At 44.4% G+C, this 20,880-nt stretch overlaps 1 pseudogene across 1 annotated transcript; it reads left to right on the top strand.

Annotated features, from left to right (window-relative positions):
• The first annotated feature begins 129 nt into the window (after window positions 1-129).
• LOC119169498 (iripin-2-like) lies at window positions 130-5,705 on the top strand (annotated as a pseudogene). The gene is made up of 4 exons (XR_012892153.1): window positions 130-969; window positions 1,052-1,260; window positions 3,931-3,964; window positions 4,230-5,705. The product of XR_012892153.1 is annotated as an iripin-2-like (transcript).
• Window positions 5,706-20,880: the final 15,175 nt, after the last annotated feature.

Consider the following 20,880-nt stretch of genomic DNA (forward strand, 5'->3'; position numbering starts at 1 on the left):
CTGTGGCGAAAAGGAAACAAAAGTAACCGCGAATAAGTTTAAAAAGAGACGACTTGGATGCCGGCGGCCAGGCATTCCTAAACACCTGCGACGCTCACCAGATTTCCATTTATCGTGTCTGCGCTTGCCGTAGCCCACAGCGAGACCAACGACTCCACGCTTCTCGCCAGAGCCCACAACCAGTTCACCGTCGATCTGCTCAAGGAACTCGCGACCGAGAATCCCTCGTCAAATGTCTTCTTCTCGCCGACTAGCATTGCAGCCGCGTTCGGCATGGCCTATGTCGGCGCGAGGGGAGGATCCGAGTCCGAGCTGAATTCGGTGTTCGGCCACACCGATGTGGGCCTCACAGACCGAAGCAGGTTGCTCACGGCGTACAAAAACCTCCTGGAACTATCTGCTTCGCCGAATGTCACTCTTGACGTGGCCAACGTGGTTCTGGCGCAGGATCGCTTCCCCATATCTGACAGCTACAAGCAACAGCTTCGCGAAATCTTTGACGCGGACTTGAGGTCGCAAACTTCGTCGAGGATGGCCCCAGGGTGGCGGCCGAAGTCAGCGCATGGGTACGTGAAAAGACAAGGGGCACAATCTCCGGCATCCTACCGGAGGGCCAGCCGCTGGACATCGTGCTCTTCATCCTGAACGCTGTATATTTTAAGGGTAGCTGGGCAACAAAGTTCGACGCCAAATGGACGATAAACAAGCCCTTCCTCAACCTGGGAATTACAGAGGCGAGCAAGCCGGCGATGCACTTGAGGGCACGATTCCCTTACGCGAGAGTGTAATCCCTCCACGCGTCAGCCCTGGAGATACCGTACGAGGGAGGCCGGTTCACCATGGTGATCCTGCTTCCGGACAACGCCACTGGACTCACAGCAGTCAGGAACGGCCTGTCACTTGCCGCTCTAGAAGACGTGAGCAGCAGGCTAAGCTCCAGGAACGTCATCCTGCAGCTTCCAAAGTTTGGTAAGAATCTTAGTTACAACTTAGTGCCCACGATGAGGGCCATTGGGTTGAACACTGTGTTTGGAGGATCGGCCGACTTCAGCGGTGCCACTCGCCATATCAGACGTGCGCCACAATGCTGCTGTCGAAGTGAATGAGGAAGGAACCATCGCGACCACGGTCGCTGGGCTTGGTATCATGGCTGTGTTGGCTCAGCTTAATCGGCCACCGCCCATTAAGTTCACGGTGGATCACCCGTTCGCCTTCCACGTCAGAGACAGGAGCACCAACCAGGTTCTCGTCATCGGAGAGGTTAAAGCTCTATGATGAGTGGGGTCCTTTTTCTGCACCACATACTGCGAGAGCATTTACGAGCATGAAAAGGATATGCGATGACTTTGCGATGTAATAAAGAACGATCTTTAGGTAAAACACGCTCTTTTAGTACACCTCTAATGTATTTTTTTACTGGCAAAGCCAACAGTTTATGCGTATGCGACCTACCAGTGCATGTAATAAGAATGAAAATTGTATGACAACAGTAATGGCACGCCTCTGTGTACGTGTCAATCACATTTTGACGGAGAACAGACATGCAGCCAGTCTATAACATCGCAAGGAATCAATTATTAGGGGTCATAATAGTAAAAAAAAACATCAAGTCAGTGACACTGCTTTTGGGTGATCAATTCAAGTCATTTTACGACCTTTTTTTGTAAATAAAATAGACAGACCTGACCCGCCATGGTGTTTTAATGTTATGATGCTCGGCTGCTGACCCATAGGTGGAGGGACAGAATCCCAGCCGCAGCGGCCATGTTTTCGTTGGAAGTTAAAATTCTTGAGGCTCATGTGCTTAAAATTATGTGCGCGTTAAAGAACCCGGGATGACTGAAAGCTTCGAAGCACACCATTACGGCGTCTTTCATAAACCTATCATGGTTTCGGGCGTTTGGAAATCCCTACAATTATTTTTTAAGGCAGACCAGGACCTTTTTTTTGCTCTCTCTCTCTCTCCTTCCACATTTTGTTTTTCATGCCTCTTAAGAACCTCCCAAGTTCGATCACCACTTCAAGCACACGTGCGAGACATCCGAACTTGCAAAACGCGTCAATAACGAGTGTGGCGCCATCGGCTCTAACGAGACCTTCAATACGTCACTCTTGGTTGCACAATTTGCTGCCCCAGGTGGTCAAAATTTCCGGAGCCCTCCACTACGGTGTTTCTCATAATCATATGGTGGTTTTGGGACGTTAAACCCCACATATCAATCAATCAATGCACAATTTGCTGTACCGGTTTTCTGTTTCTTTAGGTGAAACGTACTACTGAAATGGCCTCCTAACTCTCAGTTTATAGAAAAATGCTATCGCCTTTATCTAGATAATCATTTTCATAGAAACAAATACATCGGGAATCAGGACTTTTCTGAAGAATCTTTAATGTTACTTTTTAATTATATTGATGAAAACAAGTGGGATTTTATTTAGCGTGTCGTGCAAAGTATAGTGCAACAAATGCCAACTATGTTAATAAATTATGTCGCTTGAGAACCTACCCTTCCCCCACTATTTTTAAACTATCATGGTCTTATTGCATTAATTGAAAACAAGAGCTCTGCTGCCTGAGGGCCAATAAAATTTTTTTTCCGCCAACCATTCAAAGATCTCTGGCAGTGAAGATATGTGATAATCGACGTATGACATGTCGATCATCACATATTTGAAGCGGTATTCTGTCACTCGCTTGTTTCAACATTGAGAAGAGATTTACGTTTACATCAATACTTGCAAAGGCGAAGCAAGGCGTGACAAATAATGAAAAAAGAAAAAGAACGTTTAAGAGCTTTCGCTGGGCTCTTAAAAAGGGGGAAGAAAATACAGCGTCAAGCCTAGCCTGTACCCTCGGTTTCCGCGATAACCATAGATCATTTCAAACCACGCGAACACCTTTTCACAGTGCCGCAACCATTTTATCGGAATACTTCTTGTGACATGTCGTTATGTGTAACCGCATTTTGTCAGAGCCTTACGTTGTACAAAATGTTAGGGATTAGAAATATGCAAGTCGACACCTCCACTCTATTCTTCAGCTCGTGATTTGGCGTTCACGAAGTGTATTTATAGTGACAATGCATGTGGTGTGCACACGCCCGCACACGTGGCTCTGTTACTAAGGTGCCGAAGCGTAAGACGTGGGTTCGATCCCGGCCATGGCGGCCACATTTCGATGGAGGCCAAATGCTATAAGTCTGACTTCTACGTGGTGTAGGTGCCCGTTAAATCACAAGAAATCGACGAAGTTATCGGGGGCTCTCCACTACGGCGTCCCGCATTAAGTCGCTTTGAGACGGTTAACCAACGAACCAGCTAACCAGTGAACAACATGGAGCCGGCTGTCTTAGCTTGGCAGCTCAGGTGTCAAACTGCTGAGTCCAGTGAGAACAGCGTCATTCTCGCCATGGTGCCAGATTTTCAAATATACCCGTGTGCTTACACTAAGGTACACGTTAGCGAACCCCAGGCAATCCAGAGTTCCACGCTGTGGTGTATTTGATGCTCATATCATTGCTTTAGTACACAAAGTCATTTGGGTAACACACACGAACGCTGACACAATGAAATTCGACACTGGTGTCCTTGTTCTTCACCACAGAAGCGTCTTCGTCATGGCTTGAAATGGACCTGCTGACTGACGATGTGAAACTGTATCCGTTCTGCAAAGCTGACGACGAGTTTTTTTTTTTCTCAGCGCACCTTGAGACAAGTTGACACGAGGCACACGAAAATATGCTGCAGCTGAACGTTCATCCAAGGTTTTTCCCCGCTGCCCTAGTAACTCTAACTGATGCCCGGCGACTCAAGTTTCAGTGCATCTCAGCAGGCAACTCTGTTGTGACGCACTCAGGGTTCTTAGACGGCATTGACATCTGCGATTGACGTTTGTTATGAATGACATTAAATTACTATCTGCCAATACAGAAAAGGCACAAGGGCTACAACAAGGGGTCGATGGGTGGGTAGCAGAATACTAAAGACCTTCATTATGTGGCAGAAGAACCAACGCCTTTACCGACTGTCTAGCGACATCAGATGTTTCTTTCTTTCTTTTCTTTTTTTGAAGCACGTCGTATACTTCTTTCGCAGTCGGTGGCGTGCATCCATCCGAGCTGTCTTTCAGGCGATGGAAATAAACTGCCGCGTGCTACTGACGTAGATAAACCCCAAGTGCTGACAAAGATTGAGGCAATCGCATACACTTGAGGCGGATGAACGTCTAGCCTTGTGTCTGCAAAGAGGTGAAATCCGAGATCCTCGTCGGTGCTCGCGACGCCCAAGAAAAACAAACTCTCTATCAAAAAAAAAAATGAGGTCACCGCGACTCGGTTTAAAAAGAGGCGACTCAGAAACCCGCGACTATAGGCGTTCGTATACACTCGCGATGGTCGCTAAATTTCTCTTTCTCGCGTCGGCTCTCGTCGTAGCCCACTGCGAGACCGACGACTCCACGCTTCTCGCCAGAGCCCACAACCAGTTCGCCGTCAATCTGCTCAAGGAACTCGCGACCGAGAATCCCTCGTCAAATGTCTTCTTCTCGCCGACTAGCATTGCAGCCGCGTTCGGCATGGCCTACCTCGGCGCAAGGGGAGGATCCGAGTCCGAGCTGAATTCGGTGTTCGGCCACACCGATGTGGGCCTCACAGACCGAAGCAGGTTGCTCGCGGCGTACAAAAACATCCTGGAACTATCTGCTTCGCCGAATGTCACTCTTGACGTGGCCAACGTGGTTCTGGCGCAGGATCGCTTCCCCATATCTGACAGCTACAAGCAACAGCTTCGCGAAATCTTTGACGCGGACTTGAGGTCGGCTAACTTCGTTGAGGATGGCCCCAGGGTGGCGGCCGAAGTCAACGCATGGGTACGTGAAAAGACAAGGGGCAAAATTCCCGGCATTCTACCGGAGGGCCAGCCGCTGGACATCGTGCTCTTCATCCTGAATGCTGTATACTTCAAGGGTACCTGGGTAACCAAGTTCGACGCCCACAGGACCATAAACAAGCCTTTCCTCAACCTGGGAACCACGGAGGTGAGCAAGCCGGCGATGCACTTGAGGGCGCGATTCCCTTACGCGAGGGTGGAACCCCTCCACGCGTCGGCCCTGGAGATACCGTACGAGGGAGACCGGTTCACCATGGTGGTCCTGCTTCCGGACAACGCCACTGGGCTCCCAGCGGTCAGGAACGGCCTGTCGCTAGCCGCCCTCGAAGACGTGGGCAGCAGGCTGAGCTTCAGAGACGTCATCCTGCAACTTCCCAAGTTTGATATGAGCCTGAGCTACGGCTTAGTGCCTGCGATGAAGGCCATAAAGTTGAACTCGGTGTTTGGAGGATCGGCCGACTTCAGCGGTATTAGCGAGGCCGTGCCGCTGGTCATATCCGACGTGCTCCACAAGGCTGCCGTCGAGGTAAACGAGGAAGGAACCATCGCGACCGCCGTCACTGGGCTTGGTTTCGTTCCGCTGTCGGCCCACTACAACCCGCCGCCACCCATTGAGTTCACCGTGGATCACCCGTTCATTTTCTACATCAGAGACAGGAGTACTAACCGTGTTCTTTTCATTGGAGAAGTCAACACCCTATGAAGAGCGGACTCATTTTTACGCGACACGCTGTGCGAGAGGACTAACGAGTGTGATAAGCGAATGCATTGATTTCGCGACAAAAAATATATAAATAAAGACGGCCTCATATAAAGTACACCATTGGAGTACATCTCCTGCGTATGTGTTTTTTTAATAGAGGGGGTAGAATATATTATATGTATGCAGTATAGTTTCTATGAGGACGGAAAGTGTAATGCTGTGTATTCGAAATTAGTGAAAAATTTATCCAGCATCGGACATTGACGATACAGCGAGGCTGGTGGCCTTCCTATTATCAGACTATCACATTTCTTTGTATTTTAGATATTTGTTAAGCTCTTTGTTAATTCTCTTTGTTAAAATTTCAAGTGGTAGCCAGTATTCACCATCTTTCATAACCACCAAGTATCGCGTTACGGGGTTACATGTGCTGTGGTGATGCGCGCGCCAGTTGTTCGGCTCACTGTTGCCTTGTTTCTTTTTAGTGGACCAGTGGTGAGCAGTGGATTATCCCTATTCGCACATACCCGCCTATGATGCCCCGTGCGTTGCCACGGATCCCGAACATGACAACCTCGTCTAATAATAGCTGCACTAGAAACACTCGGCTCACCCTTTGCCTTTTTTTCTCTTTCATAATTTTTTTCAGATCTTTGTTTTAATAGCAAGAAACAGGTTTCCCACGCCTTCAGTTTTTTTTTCAGACGCGCATAAGGCTCTTAGATGGGCTTGGATATAATAATAATAATAATATAATTTAATATAATTAAAAATGAAAGCCCGCGTGAAATAAAGCTAAAGAAAAAAGGTGTTTCTTTTTCTCTCCGAAGATTCAAGTGCTCTTAAAAATGGGGAAAATTTAGTTCTTTGCTTCTGCAAATATGGTCAGCCATGGCCCCACCATCTTTTTTTTAATACCTAAAATTTGTATTGAGGCAGGAACTTATATAGGACATTATTGTCGATACTCAGAAGTAAAATATAGCTTTGAAGCTCATAGATTGGAGCATAGTATTTGGGCTTGAATTAGTTCGGGAAAGCGCAATCGTAGCTGCTTTATACCATTTTGCTTTAACAACTATCGACGAATGTTTTTCGAGCTAAATAAACTGAAGCAACTACTTTGTCGCAATAATGTTTAACTCTTTCCTGATACTTATTCTTCCCTCGGGTAAATGCCCTTGCGGTATCAAAACCTAAAGGTAGCTAGCTATGTTGCGTCAGGCTATGCATTGCTCTTGATGTACTACAAGATTTAATTCAAGTTTTCCTTTTTTTCTCCTTTTCCTTTTGCACGCGTTAAAATGAAGTTACAATGATTTTCCACGTTGAATTTTGTTCTCTTCTTTTTTTCTGTATTTTTTTTCTTAACGTCCCCAAAGATTTGATGATGTCCTATTATTGCATTACTGCTATTGCATGAGCGAATGTCAGGGCTAGGTGACGTTGCATGTATCATTATCAATTTTACTTCCTCTTGCACTACTGTATAAGCGCGTCTTTATTTTGTATATATACGCAAAAAAATGTCTGCATCTATGTGGCCTTAGATACATTGAGTCTTGTAGTCTGGTGTCTGTCAGCTCTGCCCTTTAAGCCCAATGAGGCTTTGGCAATTCAATTTTGTATCACTGATGATTGTTATGTGGGTTTAACGTCCCAAAACCACCATATGATTATGAAAGATGCCGTAGTGGAGGGCTCCGGAAATTTCGACAACCTGGGGTTCTTTAACGTGCACCTACAACATTTCCGCCTCAATCGGAAATGCAGCCGCTGCAGCCGGGATTCGATTCCGCGACCTGCGGGTCAGCAACCGAGCACCTTAGCCACTAGACTACCGTGGCGGGGCAATCTTTTATCACTATGCTGCTCTTTGAAAATGCTAAATATATTATTATTATTATTATTATTATTATTATTATTATTATTATTATTATTATTATTATTATTATTATTATTATTATTATTATTATTATTATTATTCTAAATCACAGTGAATGAATGATATAGAATTTTTTCTGCGATGAACTTAGTACCATCTTCGTAGCGTTTTCTTGTTCCTGGCATCCGTTCAAGGCCTTTAAAAGGCTTCATCTCTTCTCCTTTTTAGCAACTTTTATTCTTTGCCGTTTCTGATAACTTTATTTTTAATTGATCGGAGCTCAGTATCTTCGTTTGATATCTCTTTTATTAGACGTACACCGTATTATAACAAGCACCAAAAGTGATAAAAAGTAAGAAAATTGCCCTCTTGAACTGTATATTCAAGTTTTTCCTTACGACATCATGTCCTTCAGTAAGTACTAATTTGTCCACCAAAATTAATCAAGCAACGTAAGAATGGAATGAAAACAATTATGACGCAGATGAAACGGATTGAACGTGGTCCCACTGGTTGTTGTGGTCGCATTGTTTTCGATGCGCTGCTCGTTTTAACGTGCATTATTGATTCAAATAGGTGCACTATCGGGCTCAGTTTTTTATTTGAATAAAGTTTTTAGTTTACGTTAACATAATGAATTGCTTCATTTTGAATACAAATGCTCTAAATGCGGAACATACGTCGGCATGCTTCATGTATCCGAGAATTTGAGCCTAGATTCGGTTTCTGCATTTGGCCTTTAAAAAAATCACAAATATGAAAAGCCTCGGAGCGTCAATACAATCATTTTTTCCAATTTTTCTATTATTTCGTAATAGTGTGGAAACGGGACACTTATCAAAACTGTAAAACCTGTTGCGGCACACATAGAGCGTAATATTTCCTCTGCTTTAACGTGCTATGTTGATATAGCTCTAAGTTACAGGACATTTCTCGCACAGCCAGTTAGCAGAGAACTTCTAGGTTTCTTTTTCATCTGAATTAGGATGGTTGAGTCGCACACTCCCGAATACATAAACGTACATCCACACGAAAAATTACTAAAGGTGCCTGTCATCGTTGCGACGGCTTGCAAGTATTTTATTTCAGGATGTGAATGCCAGTCTGATCATCCTATACGCACTGCTCTAGTTCCTCCTTTAGCCACACTGCCATCACGTACAGCAAATACCTCGATTCCTTGACCGGATTCCAATGCTACAAGGGTGCTTTAGCAGAGCTTAGTTACGATATACTGAGCTGGGAGCGTCCCAAAGCAGTTGTCTGGAATAAACGCACTTTTTGTCCCTTCATTGATTACCCTCGTCAATCTTTACATTTAGCTCTTGCCCAGTGGAGACAGCAGACAGGAGCAAGCGATATTAGTTAGCCAAACTTATCTGTCACATGCGAACACGCACGCACGCACGCACGCACTACACACATAACACACACCCATTGTGTTATCTCAGCATCTTTAATGTTGATATTTTGATCAGACGCTATACTTCCTTATCCTTGGGGATGTACAGGCTACTGTCACTTGCGAAGCAAGTGATCTTCATCATCTACAAATGATCAAGTCATATTAAAACATGTTTCATTGGTTGTCATATATTGATTTATGAGTTCAGCAAAGATAGCAGAAGTCTTTAATGGTTGAATATTAATAATCTAAGCCTCAGGCGCTCCTGCGTCAGTATTCGTGCCACTAACGTCACACTCTAACCATAACATTTTCTGTGTCAAGCAGAGAGTTTCATACAACAATACCACCAAACTCTGGTGCCAGGTGTACACGTTCGAGCTCCCTCAAAATACCCCACAAATGCCTGGACTTATATTTGTGCTATCTTAAGTTAACTGTCAGATAAATTAGGTGTGCGCCGTGTTGAACATATATGCGCACAAAGTATAACAGTAACGGTGACGTTTTTCTAAGCGACAAAGGGATGACGCCATAATTTGTTGCGTCTAACATTTAGTTCTAGTGACCGCACTTCCTGTTTAATCTGTCAGTGTGCATGGCGCTTTGCCTCACTGAGCCTTGTACTTACGTTTGAAACACTTTGTATATGATAAAGTAACTTCTTCGTCCCAATCATGTTCATTTTGCAAAGTGCTCAGCTTCTACTTTCGCGAACAGATGTTTGATTTACAAGACCTCTCTTAGTTAGTCTTGCTTTTGCGTGAGTCTGAAAGCCAACTCATCTTCCATCGTCGGATTACTTGGGCGAAACTCCGCAAATGTGATAGACGAGTACTCTTTTTTTTTTCAGTTCTGTAAGACTCGCATTTGCCACTCTCATGAGCGAAAGTTCGCGTTTCTTTTAGTATATTTCATTCGGCCTGTGGCCCAATCCAACTACGTTCAATTGCGACATTACCGATCACGCAACCGGACCGACGCCCGATGAGCCGAGTCCACGCGCCTGCCGCGCAGGCGCTGTTGCCAATCTGTCACCGGACAGCTCGATTTATGACCCCGATCACGAAGCATCGCTCACGATGACCCACAGCTAGAAGGCTAAAATGCGAAAACAAAGAAGACTGAATACGTGCTTTAGAGTAAGAGAAAGAGGGAAGGTGGGAGAGCACAACAGCGAGAGTGGTACCACTCAGCTTTCTATTTTTGTGCACGTCAATAATATCAAGATGTGCTCTCGGGTTATTTAGTTCATATTCGCAGTAAAGCAGTGTAGGAGAAAATAATAGACCAGATGAGAAGAAGTACACGACCACAAGGCGCCTTGCGTATGTGTCCTTTTTTTGTCTGGTCTATTGTTTTTTTTCGGCGCTGTTTTAGTGCGAATAGGAACCAACTAGCTCAAAAGTACATCTTGACACGTGGCGTACTGATGTATCCATGCAGGAATTTGTAAAGGTTCGAGCGAGCAAGCAAGCTGCGGGTACTGCCATAGGTTTGAAGGAAAAACAAAACAAAACAAGGTCCTCTCTTCCTTCGGGCTTATAGCGCCATTAGTGCGCAGCAGTGGCACTCTTTTCTTCGCCTTTACCTATACGATATTTCACTTCATATAGTCCGCTCTTCGTGTGACACAAAAGGGCAGTTAAATATTGTGAAACTGAGAAATAAAGGCAGCTAGCTCTGCTCTGTGCAAGCCGTCGAAGCAGCAAGGCTGACGGTCCCCTTCGTACGGCTGTTGACTTTCTTTTCATATTTCTGGATACTTCTTATTCAGAGAATTCTTTTATGTATTTCTCTGTTGCATCATTGCTCTTTAGTCTACATATATGTTAGGTTATGAAGCGACGATATTTTTTATTACACCCATCTCCTCGCCCAAAGCGCGTATTAGTATCACTGCTGTGGCTGTTGCAAGAGTGTATCACGGCCGTAAAATATATACTGTGTGTACTATCGCGACGGCTCACGGCGAAAGGTCGAATAAGAAAAGTTTAACGGTTAAAACTAGTTCCTGAGATTGTAGAGGTGTTGTGAATAATATACTTATTGGTGTAATGGGAATGTTTGGGTTAGTAGGATTACCCTGATTGCGATAGGCAGTTTGCGTGAGCGATATGCGGTACCTTAGCACTTCGGGTTGGTGGTTGGTTTAATGACCAACCACCGATATCCTGTTTTTAGAAAAGCTATGAATGTGTGCTCAAGAATAGAAAGTGGCACCGAACAAGGCGAGACAAAGAGGTTTATTAATTCTTTTGTTTGGGCAAGTTAGTGTGACATCTGCAAAGTTTAACACCACAAAAGAAGACGCAAGAAAACATGCACACATGGGACCCCCTCTGCGCGCGTGTTCTCTTGTGTCTTCTCATTTCGCGCTGCGTAACTTTACGTACCTTTGCACAACTTTGGCCTGTGCCCTTTCTCATTCTTCCATAACCTCTGATTACGTCTCAATGGACCCATAAACACTTACCCAAGCTTCAACTCTATCGAAATGCAACCTTTAACTTTTTTATTTCGTTCTTTTTTGTTTATTACACTATGACGATGTCGCATTGATTTATATAGAGATCGGTTGCCATTTCTTCAGGTAGGTGGGTGCCTGGCCAGAATGAAGCCTTCCAGTGACGACATTGTTCAGCCTACAAACTCTGGCACGGGTGTAGTATGCGTGCGTGGATGCACCGCTCCACAGCGCCGGCACCTGATGTCATCAAGCTGCCTCTCGAATGGCCACGCTCATTTATCGAAGACAGTAGGCGTGCTATACAGCGGCGTCTAATCAGTGTCAGGTGCCAGGTTGCGACTGTACACAAAGAACATGTGGCCGTGCTCAGTCGCCTGGTATACGTCATTGCGGCGTCGACAGCATCTGACGTCATGGCCGACGCCATGACCACAAAATTTGTTCTCGTCTCACACTTTATAGTGCGCATACTTACACATTAATTCCTCTTTTTACTGCGTGAACCTTATCATCTTGGTGTGTAAGGCAAGTGAATAACACCTACTACGTTTAAGTTCAACATGTCATCTTCCATTGAACTTGCATCTTCATATGTCAAGCCTGTTCTACTTACTCCGCCGAGCTATATTGTAAGGCGTAGTCAATTGGTGTAGGGGTAGATTCCCGTCATCATATATTAATGGTTGTCTTCTTATAATGCATGTCAAGATGTTCTATGTTCGATTGTCGACCGCAACAGCCACGTCCCGATGAGGACGTGAGTAAATCAAACTCGTGTAACAATTTGCAAGGTACTTTCGTCGGCGAGAACTGTTTGGCGCTGGTCGAACGTGTTCGAAGAAAGGGTAAAATTGTGTACACCGTTGTTCATTTACGAATGTCAAGTAGCCTCGATAGGCTCGAACGCACACGCTTAAAGCTTTCGGATGTCATGACTAATGGTTCGTGGGACATCTGTTAAACACAAGCCCACAACACGACTGGCTGTTAGTGTGTCTACGTAGCAACTTAAAGCACCTTTTCCACCACAGCTTGTGTTATTAAAGTGGTCCTACTTGAATACAATCGTATTCTTGAGAGCTTTTAATCAACAAACCTGGTGTGTTGTTTTTTTTTCTGTCTTGCCATATTTCGTCTTTCATTGTTCACCGTGAATGACGTCCGATACTTTCTATTAACGCGTTTCGTTCTTTGCCGTACTTACCGGGGTCTTGTCAGACCGGTCATAGCCAAATATTCACCGGTGTTGTGGCGAAAACCTCAAGGACTTGGTTTGCGCTCGCCTCCGTGAGACTTGCATGCAAGACTTAGCGGGGCTTCGCGGTATTTACTACCTTTCGCGAGACCCGTCGAAAAAAAACCTCGCGATCTTATTCGAGAGATCGAGCGACATGAAAACAGGGACGGGCTTGTAATGACGATGCGTAGTGTGACGTTTTCATGACGTCATAGATAGGCAAGATTACGATGTTCTCGTGACGCCGTACAATGACGCGACGATTTGAAATCACCGATTGGTCAGAAATGGGCTTATCTCAGGAAATGTAACACTAAGTAGGTTGCAGAAAGCTACGGGAAAGAGAGGAGAAATGTGCAATCACTGAGAACATCCAGGTGAATAGGCGCGCGTGTCTAACACTGTGGCACATTATTCCTTGGGGGAAGCCTGATCATCGACTCTAATACTTGACCATGCGCTTCAGTGGATCAGTGGCTATAGCGTTCTCGGCTGCTGATCCAAAGGTCGAGGGTTCGATCTTGGCCACGGCGATTGCATATTAATAAGCGCGACTTAATAGAGGCCCGTACACTGTGCGATATCCGAGCACGTTAAAGAGCACCAGATGGTCGAAATTTCCACAGCCCTCCACAATAGCATCTCGCTCCGCCGCGGTGGTCTAGTGGATAAGGTACTCGGCTGCTGACCCGCAGGTTGCGGGATCGAATCCCTGCTGCAGCGGCTGCATTTCCGATAGAAGCGGAAATGTTGTAGGCCCTTGTGCTCAGATTTGGGTCACGTTAAAGAACCCCAGGAGGTCAAAACTTCCGGAACCCTCCACTATGGCGTCTCTCATAATCATATGATGGTATTGGGACGTTAAACCCAACATGTCAATCAGTCAGTCACAATGGCATCTCGGATAATCATATCGTGTTTTCGGGACGTAAAACTTCACAGATTAGTATATCATAGTATTACTTTAAACACTATACCAAGTGTAGCACAAGCTATCACCTTCAGATGTTACAGGGAGCGTAACAACTCCACTATTTAGAGAATCACGCAGTTAAACGACAAATGAAGCCTTGTTGTATACATTCAACGCAACAAAACAACCGGAGGAATGACATGATTAGAGCAGCAAAAAATTGGCAGATCCCACGTACAGTGGGACCCGATGACATGCGAAGCACGAATGTAAGAGAAATGTTGATATGTCACTTGAAAATCAGCACAACGTTACGAGGTGGAGGTAAATGAGGCCGTACATGGCTTCCGTGTCATGATTATGATGTTTGGATGCGTCGCTTACCTTCGTCATCTATTCGTGTCACGCAATACCAAATTTGGTATATATGGAGACAGAAGAACGGCCACGAGTTCATCATGAAGGGCCTAATATACTCCAATGTAGCGCTGACGCGCGCGCACGCTGGGCACAGCGACGCTACGTTAGCAAAACACGAGCACTTAATAGTCTGACGCCAAGCGCGACCAGCGTCCGTCGGCGCGGCCAGACGGCAACCGGCGAGAAATGCTGCATGCTCCATTTCGCGCCGATGCGTTACCCAGACAACACTGCGTCTCCCTCTTTACGTAACGGAGGGATGCCAGACGCGCTGAAATGCGCATGCGTCCAAGCAACGCAGCGCGGCGCGTGCCTGCGAGCATATGCGTCACCCCCGGAAGATTTCCCGGGGGTGACGGCATATGGCAGGACCGGCGCCTGGCGTGGCAACGCAGGCGTGATGCGACGAAATGGACGCCGGCGAGCACGCGCTCCGCATCACGCCGAAATGAATTGGCGCCTTCACTGTTGCATGTAGTCATGTTCTCACATGACACTCATCTCATGATTATCATGTTTGCACTAGTCACATACCTTCGTTATCCATCGTACCGTAATACCAAGTTTGGCATATGTAAAGCTAGTGAAATGGCCGGGAGCGCATCATGAGCGTGGCATGTAGTCATGTTGTTACATGACACGCACGTCATGATTTTCATGTTGGAGTCTGTCGCTTGTGTTCGCCATGCAATCATGTCATACCATACCAGTTTTGGAACATGCCATGTGAACGAAACCACCGCAAGAGCTGCAGAACTATGAAATGTAAATCATGACATACGTGTAATGATGGTCATGTTATGACTAGTCAAATATGTTCTTCATACAGTCGTGTTGTGCCATACCAAGTTTGGTATCGATACCATTATTGAAATGGCCAGGAGAGCTCAAAGTCGTAGGTGGCTACATAGATAGATAGATAGATAGATAGATAGATAGATAGATAGATAGATAGATAGATAGATAGATAGATAGATAGATAGATAGATAGATAGATAGATAGATAGATAGATAGATAGATAGATAGATAGATAGATAGATAGATAGATAGATAGATAGATAGATAGATAGATAGATAGATAGATAGATAGATAGATAGATAGATAGATAGATAGATAGATAGATAGATAGATAGATAGATAGATAGATAGATAGATAGATAGATAGATAGATAGATAGATAGATAGATAGATAGATAGATAGATGGATACGCTCAAAGTCACCGAAGTTCGCTAATAAATGCTTCGCATTTAAAAAATGAGCCAGTGGGTTGTGATTCATGATAGAACGTTGGCGGCAATTGTATTGTCTTAATTTTCTTCTCTTGTGTCCACGTTTGCGCGCCTGCTTTCTTTTATCATCGATAAACATATACGGGAACAGTGCAATACGTCGAACATCCGATGTTCGCATCTGTTTTCATTGCGCTCTTATCTCGGTGGTAATAAAACAGCACTAGAGTCGTACTTAATTGTATCATGGATAACTGTAGTGCATCTTTATCACCTTCCAGGTTACAAGCGTTTGAAATGAGATGCAGACAGTGGAGCGTGTAGGTTCCGCACTCTGTCTGATTTCTTTTTGTCGCGACAGTACACGGTAACTAGTGTCATTCTCTTAATTAGTCAAATCTATGAATGCATCTTTGGCGGAATTGTTTGATATGCTTACTAGTTCCGTCACCAGTCAAGAAGCTGCAATGATATATCGCATATGTTTAAGCATTCGCCAACTTGAAACTGTTGAAGGCTTTCATTTACAAAAGACGCCAAGTGCGTGCAGAACCGGAAGAGTTGGATAATCTCCACGACTCCTCAGTCGTTACACTCGGAGAAATTATTTACAAAGAAAAGTTTTTTTAAACAAGATATTGGGACCATGGTCATGCACATCACAACTAGGAAAAACAATGAAAGCGCTGCTGCGATTTCTCAAAGCTTTCCAGACAGATCAACCATCTGTGACAACGAGCCCGAACTATTACTACGTCGTCGGCTCCGACACTGCTGTTGATCTTCTCACTTCACTCCTTTATGCGTCTCTCAATGCAGGGTAGCCAATCAGGTTCAGTCCTGGTTAAGCCCTGTCTTTCTTTTATCATTCTTTTCTCCTTCCACCAACGGCCAGTCCTAGTTGGTATATAATCTAAGTGAAACTACGCGGTAGAAAACACAGACGGGAAAAAGACAAGGACAAGCGCAGACTATCAACTGGATGTTTATTCGTCCCGCATTGCATTTATACATGGTAAACAGGAAAAAAAGAAAAAAAAGGAAGTAACATTTGAATAAACGTCAAACATCATACACCCGAAGCACACGGCCATGTTGACAGTCTCCCTACAAACTGGGTTCATCTCGGAGTCTGACGTGTCTTACGTAGGAGCGGGTCACGTGCTTCAACTTTCTTATACTAGGCATCTTGACTGGCATACACGTCATAAGGATGATGTGAAACGTTTGGCAATGCATGTCCCCGTTTCTAACAGAAATAGGTGATTTCAGAGCAGTGTATGCACAAAGTCTAGAGAGCTCCAGTGTCACACCGGTATAGGGCAGCAAGATTTACGCTTTTCTGATTATGCCCCCCTCACTCCGTCACCTTGTTTCTTTTTTTTTTCTTGATATTTATCTCCCAAGTCATGCTATACGGGCTTCTATTGTATCATAGTATTTCTTTATCATTTAAGGCTTGCTTTGTTGTGCTGTGCAGTGGTGAGTGACCTTCAATAGTAGTTAAACATTGCGAGTGTATCGCCTTCAGTAGACCTTCAAAACAGAAGTGAATAGTGAATATGACTAAAATAAAGAAAACGACACATTTTTCTAACCACGTGTGTACCCATGCCGGTATTCTAATGTGCTCTGGCCGCGGAGTAAGAGCATAGGCGCTTGGCCCAAATTGATTATGTGCAAATTTTACTCAATGAGTGGGAGAGAAGCTTGCATGTATACTTAACCCAAGGCACAGGATAAACGTCCGTTCACGCGAACCGACAGCAATCCACTCAGCATTTACATGCAGAAGAGACGGCGCTGTATCGCGCCAGGCCGCGCGAACTATAACCACACTGCTATAAAAAAATAACTAAACGAGAATAAATGCATTTGTGTCACCGACCTAATAACAGGGCACGTTTAATGAGTTTAGTAGCCGGGTCATCAGGGAGTGCAATACTCTAGGAATAATTTCTACAGACTTTTTATTTTAATTCGTCCATATAATAAAATGTTTGATGAGACTTCAGAGTATGTTGGATGTGCCAGTTAAATAGTTTTGGGGGATAATGAAAGTGCATCATATCACGCGCATGGCTCGTATACAAAAATAATAATGAATGCGGCATACTTGCAAGGTCTTCAGAAAGTGTCATACCACGAGGACATATATCTGTACTTGCCTGTCCTATCTCTCTCTCTCTCTCTCTCTCTCTTTACTTTTCATCGTCTAAACCACATACGATATTAATCACGTGTCGACATCATTACAAGAAACAAAGAGTTGCCATCGCACATCTGCACACCATAACACGCGGAACTCTACTGCACCCCTCGCACCATAGCAATATGGCTACCGGAGAAACCTTTACACAGCACTCCATGCACTACCCAGGTAGTGCGGAAGTGTCGCTACCCTTACCACAATACTCCCAATCGTAAATCAGGTGTTACAAAGGGCTCGTCATTAGTAGGGTTGTTAACTAGGTTAGTTGGTGAGATATCATTTTAACATATGCTGTAGTATAGCGCAATTTCGACAAGGACGCTAACCTCCCTGTCCTTCTTCATTTATTCCTCCTCCTCCTTCGACGAAAACACAGAGGATAGGAAAACACGACACTCGCTACACTCGCAACTATTTTTATTTCAGAAGCAGCACTTCATATATAACCCAAATCTCCGGCGACACAGAAAAGAACAACGAACATAGAATCATTGCAAAAAAAAAAAAAACTTCTTCAAGTGGTAGTATGCTCGGCATATCAGCTTAGAAACCTTTAAATGATGTAACAAAGACCGCGCTGGGTATCATTAAGAACATTGGCGTGGATTTACTCGTGCTTAAAACAGAAGTTTAAACAAAAAGTACGCGACAATTTTCAGAAAACAATGACATACTATAGAAACAGAAAGAAGGTAGTGTCAGTTCCTTATGCGCACAAGATTTCCCATAACCTAAAAAACATAGGTAATCGATATGGCCTAGACGTTTTTTCGGCACCGAACAAGCTTAATAAAATATGTTCCAAACTATAGACCGGAAAGTTTCCATAGCAGCAAAAACTAATAGTGGTGGCTGTACAATAAATCACACTACAAAGTTTGATAAATGTATTCTAGCAATCGTGTATTGCTTGCCGCTATCATGTGGCAAGATATAAATCAGTCAGACGGGTCATTGTTTAAACATCCGACAATTAGAACATAAGCGATCATTAGCAACCAACATTCATTCTCACAAAAAGGCGCACTTTTCTTAGTGTAACTGCTCGCCACTGTTCGGTGATGCAACCGTAGTCTTCCGTCATGGGAACCAACTAACCAGAGAAATTTTCGAAGCCTTCCACACAAATAAAAAAAGATGGCTGCATTAGACAGTCATCAGTGTCGTTAAGTAACCGAGATACCAGCTTCCTCGAAGGACTTTAATTGAAATTCGTGTTTACATGTAACACATTGTCTTTCGTATTGTTTTGAATTCTGATTCAGGCACGTGTAAATTCCCGCCAAAATTGTTTTGTCTAATAATACCCCCCAGCGCCGTTATTTCTTGTTTCATTCAAAAGTGTCTAAGCATAACCATGGTCCTTTAACCATGGTATAACTGACGTATGTTATCGCTTGATGTTCATGTGTACATGGGTTGTCTTTCCTTTCTTTTTGTTTAAAATTTTGTTTCATGCACGTGTAAATCTATGCCAATGTTCTTATTGATACCCAGCGTGGTTTTTGTTCTATCATTCAAAGGTACTTGGGAAGTAAAAACATCGAAAAAATATAGCCAAGAACTTCCCAATTATATAACCACCAACTAGCCCAACTTTCACTAATAATGTCATCTAATGGTGTCTAAGCTTATCTGTCGTGAACAACTGCCCCGCCGCGGAGGTCTATAGTGGCTAAGATACTCGGCTGCTGACCCGCAGATCACGGGATCGAATCCCAGCTTCAGTGGCTGCATTTCCGATTGAGGTGGAAATGTTGTAGGTCCATGTGCTAAGATTTGGGTGCACGTTAAAGAACCCCAGGTGGTCGAAATTTTTGGAGTCCTCCACTACGGCGTCTCTCATAGTCGTATGGTGGTTTTGTGATGTTCAACTACACATATCATCATGTCGTGAACTATCGCTTCAGTGTGTGCAAAAGGTCCTTTGACAATGATTGAATAATCGTAGTTCTTTTCTGTGTCGCTAGTGATTTGGGTTATACATATGAAGTTCTCCTTCTGAAATAAAGTTAGTTGCGAGTGTCGTGTTTTTTCTTGTCCTCTGTGTCCCCATCAAATTTGCGCTATACTACACCACATCTTAATAAGGCTCCTCATTTCTTGCAGTATTCTGTGCGACATTCACAAGCACGTTTAAGGTGTGCACCACTTTTTCAGGCACTTACAAAGCCTGATTGTTTTCTTTTGGTCACATTCTTCGCGTCATCGAGCAGCTATATTTCAGAGCTGTTATCGATGCTTCTCACGATGCTAGATTTCAGAGGTGCCCTCGGCCATCAAGTACCCCTAAACATCCTCTGAAGATGTGAAACAAAAACAAGCACGTGATTCTCTCTTGTCGTTTCTAGTCGTCTTGGCGCACTTCAGGCCATCAGAACGAACATTTACGTTACATCATTAAGGTCATACTCAAGATTGGTCTATATACGAGAAATATTAGTTAGGCATTGTTCGCTATTCTTTTCATACCCACAGTCGCCCATCCGTTGTTCCTTGTATGACATAACTATCGCGTGCGATCAATTTATTTCACTTCGTTTTGCGTTACTCTTACTGCCTAAGTGGAGATAACAGCGTTTAGCTGAAGAGCGTAAAATCGTGATATGCTCCACGCTTAGTGATAACATTGCCTTCTTGCATTATGAAGAAAGAAGTGGCGTGGAGTACATATCGCTCATAAGAAAAGTAGTGAAAGCGAGGAAGAAACCACCCCTCGTCCTTGAACTAGCAGTGGTTCAGCGTCTTTTTCCGATGAAACTGCCATTTTTCTCCGGGACACGATTAAAGCAAAGTTTAAAAAAATATGAAAACGGCAACGACAACTATATAGACCCATACGAAGCCTAATGCAATGTCAACAAGATTACACTGAATCATGTTTACGACCACTTTCAAGAGCAGCGCTAGATATGAACATTTGCCATCCTTCTTTTCTTTTGTTTATTCGATCAGGACACTTGCTTAACGCCAGCGTCCGCGGGGCATAAGGTGTGCCTCCACGTGTAACCGTCTCTCTTTATAACAGGTACTCAGGCATACGCGTCGTAATATCGCCAGTGCAAGATGAACGAAGACGTGTGCTGGACGGAGCAGCACACCTCTGAAGTTACACCCTGCCTAGAGAAAAATGGGACCTCGTTTGTTGTGGCGGGTGCACAAGAACACAGACCTTTCGTGGTAGGCGCAAAACAAGCGTGCCTACAGCACGCCCTAAGAGATACCTGAAAAGGGTGGGGGCCGATGCTGCAGAGGGGAAAATTTTCTATTGACCGGGGGGTCCCGTATGGAATGTTTTACTTTGCTTCCAATGATTGGACGTTCTTTTAATGTATATCTCTCTCTTCCCCCCCTCTTTCTCTCCTGCCTAGTAACGGCATTCGTTCATTTCTCGCCTCTTTTGTTTCTGTTCTCGTTTTGTGACAAAGCCGGTGGTGAGACTGCCATGGTGCGAGTGCGGCACTCGAGGTACGTGACTGACGATGGGACGTGACCACCGCTCTTTCAGCGACGGGT

The sequence above is a fragment of the Rhipicephalus microplus genome, chromosome 2 (genome assembly GCF_043290135.1).
Source record: "Rhipicephalus microplus isolate Deutch F79 chromosome 2, USDA_Rmic, whole genome shotgun sequence".
Classification (NCBI taxonomy): domain Eukaryota; kingdom Metazoa; phylum Arthropoda; class Arachnida; order Ixodida; family Ixodidae; genus Rhipicephalus; species Rhipicephalus microplus.